The sequence below is a fragment of the Fukomys damarensis genome, unplaced genomic scaffold, assembly GCF_012274545.1.
Source record: "Fukomys damarensis isolate Sample0158 unplaced genomic scaffold, DMR_v1.0_HiC HiC_scaffold_5, whole genome shotgun sequence".
Lineage (NCBI taxonomy): Eukaryota > Metazoa > Chordata > Mammalia > Rodentia > Bathyergidae > Fukomys > Fukomys damarensis.
Window position 1 is genome coordinate 84,139,469 of NW_022900917.1, and position 6,664 is coordinate 84,146,132.

General features: G+C 40.4%; 1 pseudogene; it reads left to right on the forward strand.

The window, feature by feature from the left end:
• Positions 1–6,664, forward strand: part of LOC104872907 — a 23,272-nt pseudogene that overhangs the window by 13,058 nt on the left and 3,550 nt on the right.

The window sequence follows — 6,664 nt, forward strand, 5'->3', positions numbered from 1 at the left end:
ATTATAACTATCACTGTGAATGATCTCAATTCATCAATAAAAAACAAATTGCAGAATGGGTCAAGAAACAAGATCCAATGATATGCTGCATAGAAGCACATTTAACTCAAAAAGAACTCATAGACTAAAAGTCAAAGGATAGAAAACAATGCTTCATGCAACAGGAAACTGGATAAAAAAACAGGTGCAGATATTTTATTTGCAGACAAAGTAGATCTCAGAGGAGACCAGAGGAGATAAAGAAGGTCACTAAATATTTGTTAAAGGAACAATCCACAAGGAAGAAATAACAATCATAAATATATATCCAGTAGTTACTGGCACACCCAACTATATAAAACAAACACCAATAGATATGAAAAATCAGATAAGCACTAATACAATTGTTATGGGGAACCTTAGTACCCCACTGTCACAAATAGACAACTTGACCAAAATATCAACAAAGAAATATCAGAACTGAACCAAATTCTTTTTGTTTTTTTCGTTTTTTCTTTTTTTTCTTTCTTTCTTTTCTTTTTTTTTTTTTTTTTTTTTTTTTTTTTTTTTTTTTTTTTTTTTTTTTTGTACTGGGGATCAAACTCAGGTCTTTGTGCTTGCAAGGCAGGCGGCAGAACCACTAAGCTAAATCTCCGGCCCCCAAATTCTTGAACAAATGAATTTAGCAGATATCTACAGAGTGTTACACACGAACAACAGAATACACATTCTTCTCAGCAGTACACAGGGCTTTCTCCACAATAGACCACATACTAAGTCACAGAACATGTTTAGTAAATGCAAAGAAATTTAAATTATCCCAAGTATATTATCAGATTATAGTGCAATAAAAATAAAAATCAATGGCAAAAGAAACCACAAAAAGTACCTAAACATATGGAAATTAAATAACACCCTCCTGAGCAACCAGAGGGTCACAAATGAAATTAAAGAAGAAATTAGAGAGTTTCTACAATTAAGTAATAATGTCAATACAACTTATCAGAACTTATGGGACACGATGAAAGCAGTCCTTTGAGGGAAATTTATAGCAATGAATTCCCATAACAGAAAAAGTGAGTGAGCTCAAAAAGCAAGCTACTGTTGAGCCTCACACTTCTGGAAAAAGAAGGGCAAGTTAACCCAAGCTCATATGAGGAAGGAAATTATAAAGATCAGAGCAGAAATTAATGCAATTGAAACTAAGAAAACAATACAAAGAATCAAGGAATCGGAGTTTGTCTCTGAAAGATTAAATAAAATAGACACACCCTTAGCCAACCTTATCAAAAGAAGGAAAGAAAAGACCCAAATCCATACAATTAGGAATGAAAAGTGTGAAATCACAACATATCTTGCAGAAATCCAATAGATCATTAGTACCTACTTTGAGGACATATGCTCTAATAACATGGAAAATGCAGAAGAAATGGACAGATTCCTAAACATATATGAATTACCAAAGCTAAATCAAGAAGATATAAAAATTCTAAGTAATCCAGTGTCAGTTAACAAAACTGAAGAAGTAATTTTTAAAACTACCAACAAAGAAAAGCCCAGGTCCTCACAGATTCATGCTGAATTCTGTAAGAACTTCAGTGAAGATCTAATGCCACCATCCCTCAAGCTCTTCAATGAAATGAAAAGGAAGTAATACTCCCAAAGTCGTTCCTAGAAGCAAGCATTATCCTGAATCAGAGATGGATTCAACCAAAAAAGAGAACATAGGCCAATCTCATAGATGCAAAAATCCTCAATAAGATACTGACAAACAGAATGTAGCAAATCATCAAAAAGATTATACCACAACCAAGTAGGATTCATCCCAGGAATGCAGGGATGATTCAACATATGCAAATTAATAAATATAATACACCACATTAACAGAAACAAGGACAAAACATCATCATCACAATAGACACATAAAAAGCATTTGACAAAGTCCAATGCCTATTCATTATTTTTAGAACCCTACAGAAAATTGGAATAGAAGGTTTTTATCTCAATCTGATAAAAGCCATCTATGACAAACCAATGGCCAAAATCATACTTAATGGTCAAATGCTGAAAGCTTTCACTCTAAAATCAGGAACAAGACAAGGATGCCCACTATCACTGCTCCTATTCAATATAATTCTGGAAACAACCAGAGCAATTAGATAAGAGAAAGAAGTAAATAAAATAAGGATAGGAAAAAAAGAAGTTGAATTATCATTATTTGCTGATGACATGATATTGTACATAGAAGATCCCAAAAACTCCACCAAAAGACTCCTAGAATTAATAACCAAATTTAGTAATGTAGCAGGATACAAAGTCAACACTAAAAATTCAATAGCATTCCTGCACACAAATAACAAACTCACTGAGAGAGAAATTAGGGAAACAATACTTTTCACAATAGCATCAAGAAAAATGAAATAGTTAGAAATCAATCTAGCAAAGAAAGTGAAAGATCTTTACTTTGAAAACTACAGTACTCTCATGCGCTGGGATTTAGCTAGGTGGTGCTATGCCTGCCTCACATGTGCAAGATCCCAAGTTCAATCCCTGTTACTGAAAAAAAAAATACCTACAGTAGTACTCTAAAAAAGGAGATTAAGAGGATATCAGAAAATGGAAAGATATTCCTTGTTCATTCTTGGATAGGCAGAACCAATATAGTGAAAATGGCCATACTTTCAAAACTGTTATACAGATTTAATGTAATTCCAACCAAAATACCAAGAATATACCTCACAGAACTAGAGAAAACAATCCTAAAATTAATATGGAGCCATAAGAGACCCAGAATAGTAAAAGCAATTCTGGACAACACGGGCAAGGCAGGAGGGCATCACAATCCCCATGTTATAATACAAAGCTACTATGAGAAAAGAAACAAACAAAAACCAGGATGGTACTGGAAAAAAAACAAGACCTGAAACAGAATAGAAGATGCACAAACAACTCCAAGCACACTCAAAGGGGTCAAACATCTTCACTGGAAAAAAGATAGCCTCTTTAATAAATGGTGCTGAGGGATTGGGGATTTAGCTCAGTGGTGCCAACCCCCAGCCTCACAAGCGAAAGGCCCTGAGTTCTATCCCTGGTACCAAAAAAATAAAAAATAAAAAATAAAATGGTGCTCTGGCCCTCGGATTGGAGTGCAGCTGCAAGCGTGCAGGCACTGCTAGGAAATTGTACATGTTACTTTAAACTCCTCCATTTTATACCTGACTTCCAGGTTCTTCCCAATTTAAGTTTCGTTTTCCCAACTTAATTTTCATTTTCCTCCCCGAGTTGAATTCTTCCCAGAAATGATGCCAACATCTGATAAGGGACTCCTGCAGGACTAAGACCTTATAAGACAATGTGGCCTCCAATAGGTTAAAAAACAGCTAATTCCCCTAAAATTGCAAAACTCCCACCCAAGACCCTATAAATGAGCCAACACTCCTTCCCTTGGTACCCGCCTCCCTTTCTTCACCTCCCGGCCTTTGTGCCTCGCCTGACTCCCTTCAATAAAGATCTCCTGCCGGACCTCTCGGTGCGTGAGTGACCTGATTGGGAGGGGGCACCCGAAGGGGCATGCGCAACCCCTTTCATTGGTGTCAGAAGCGGGATCTGGGATTGCCAGGTCCACGGGCTAAACGCCTGGGGCCCGAAACGCAGATTCCAGGGTGCCCCTATTCAACCTCCGCCCGACGTCCGCGACCATTCTCCTAGTCGCCATCTTTGCAGCCATCACCGACCTACTGATCTTCCGACCCACACCTTTTTGGGTAAGTTCCCCTTTCTGAGAAGTCCTCAGGGTAACAGGGACCCCAGACTCCAGACCACCCATAAGGACCACATCCAGGGCAAGGCCGGGGCCCAGGTCCTGTTTCCCTCAGTTTTGGCAAACCGGGTTTGCCTCCGTTGAGTCCGGGACTCAACTGAACTAAGTCCAGGACTTAGTTCACATAAATTCCTATCTCGCGTAAGGGACGCCTTCACGGGAGACCGAATTTCAGCTTTCTAGACCAGGTCTACAAAAAGAGAAGTTTTATCAGAACTCTCGGAGACGTCTGGTCTTCTGATAACCTCCTGTCCTGGTGGTCGTGGGCTCTGGTTCCTCTATACCCGCCGACTCTCCTTTGGGATGCTTACTCAGGAATTTGGAGGGTCTTGATTTAAAACCCAAATGGCTAATTCGCTTGTCTACTCAAATTTGGCCCCAATATAAATTAGGCAATCAAAATGTCTGGCCACCTAACGGCTCCTTTGAATTGGGTCTAATTAGAGATCTTTACAACTTATGTGAGCGACAAGGAAAATGGTCGGAGATCCCATATGTCCAAGGCTTTTCCTATCTTGCTAATCAGCCCTCTCTTTGTTCTGCCACCAAAACTGCTACAATACTCTTCCTGACCCAAGGTTTTTCCACCACCAACCCCTTTTCTTCTGACTCCCCCACTCAACCAGACCCGGCAGATGATCCTCCCCTGTACCAGACGGCAAAAAACTCACTCACCCCTCCTCCTAAACCATCCGACTCCTCCCCTCCTCCGGAATCTCCTACCCCTCCCATTTCTTCTGACTCACCGACCACCCCACCCTATACTCCACCTCTCACCCGCTCCAAGACACACAAGGGCCACACAATGACACCCTTGCGCAAAGTAGCCAGAGCTGAAGGAATTGTCCGCGTTCATACTCCTTTTCCTATGTCTGAACTAGCTCTCATTCAGGCCAGACTTGGTTCTTTTACAGCCGATCCAACTACCTTTATAAAACAATTTCAACTTTTGACTCAGTCTTATCAACTAACTTACCATGATCTTTTTGTAGTTTTAACCAATGCCTTAACTCCCGAGGAAAATAGAAGAGTGCTGGATCAGGCTCACACACATGCAGACCAAGAACATTTAACCAACAATCACCACCCGGCAGGTGCTGCTGCAGTCCCTGATCAGGACCCAGAATGGGACTACAACACAGAGGTGGGAATTGCAGCTCGAAACAGGTACCAAAATTGTCTCCTTCATAGGCTCTGTGGAGCTGCCATGAAGGCCATTAATTATGCAAAGCTTAGTGAAATTATACAAGACAAGAACAAAAATCCATCCATCTTTTTACAAAGGCTAACTGATGGCCTCCGTCAACATACCAAACTAGACCCTGAGTCTGTGGATGGTCAGAGATTAATTATGATGCATTTCTTCTCTCAGAGCTACCCCAACATTAGACTTAAACTAAAAAAGCTTGACCGAGGGCCCTTGACCCCTCTGGCAGAGGTCCTGGCTACAGCATGCAAGGCCTACCATGGCCAAGATGACCTTAAAGCTACAAAAAAAAAAATCAATTATTAACACAGGCTCTTAATTCGACCAGTCCACCTGCACCACAGGGAAGAAAAACCCTACAAAGCAGCTCCCAACCTCCAGGCCCCTGTTACAGGTGTAATCAGGAAGGCCACTGGAAAAAAGACTGTCCTAATCCCAGGGTGCCAACTAAGCCCTGTCCCAAATGTCACCAGAGGGGACATTGGGGTATAGACTGTCCCTTGGGGTCCAGCACCATTCGATCATCAGCCCCACAGCTCCCCAACATGCGGACCTGATAGGTCTAGTGACAACTGAGGGACTATGAAGAGGCCCTGACACACCTGACCCAATGCGGATTACTGCCCAGGAGCCCAGGGTAATCTTGACTGTGGCAGGTAGGACCATTTCTTTCTTATTAGATACTGGTGCCAGCTTCTCTGCACTACAAGAATACTGGGGGCCTACCTCCCTTTCTCAGACTTCTATTGTTGGGGTAGAAGGACAACTACAGCGCCCTCTCCAGACTCCCTTACTGTCATGCACAATTGGCGACTTTTCATTCCTTCATTCATTCCTAGTCCTTCCATCCTGTCCCATTCTCTTATTGGGTCGTGACATTTTATCTCAAATTGGAACATCCATTCATTTTTTATGGTCAAGCCCTTCCAACACTCCAACAACTTCCCTCTGCCTGGTATTATCCCAAGCCCTCCAATCTCCATCTTCCCAATCCAACTGGCCGACTAGCCCCTCTCTTGTTAATCCTCAAGTGTGGGATATTCACTCTCCCTCAATAGCCAAATGTCTCCCTGTCAGAATTCTCCTTAAAAATCCCTCACAATTCCCTAGCTTGGCACAATATCCCCTCCCCTGCTCTCTCCAACTTAGAGGGACTAATTCCTATAATACATGATCTCTTACAAAAGAGACTTCTGAGACATGCCAACTCTCCCTTTAACACTCCCATTTAAAAGAAAAAAAAAAACACTCCAGGCTTTAAGAGCCCCAAGGCCAACACTGTGTTATCAGCCTGATGCTACCTACAAAGGTCTGGAATCCAAAACAAAGCCAGAAAAACTGCAATTATATTTTACCAGACATCAAAAGAGATTTTACAAAAAAAAATCAAATTAGAAATTTTAACTATTTATTAAATGTATCCTTATTTCAATTTAAATTAAGTTTAATTCGTGTGCTTTAAACATTTCTTGTACACTACAAATTCTTGAATTGTAATTATAGGGTTAACTTACACTTTTCTGTACTTTGTTGATAAAAACTCAAGCTTAATACTGTTCTATTGACAGCCAGTCAAATTTTAAGATATAACAATCTAAAAACAAAAAAAGGACACTTTAAGCTAAAGTTTGTTATAGAAGATTTATAATAAGTGAGAC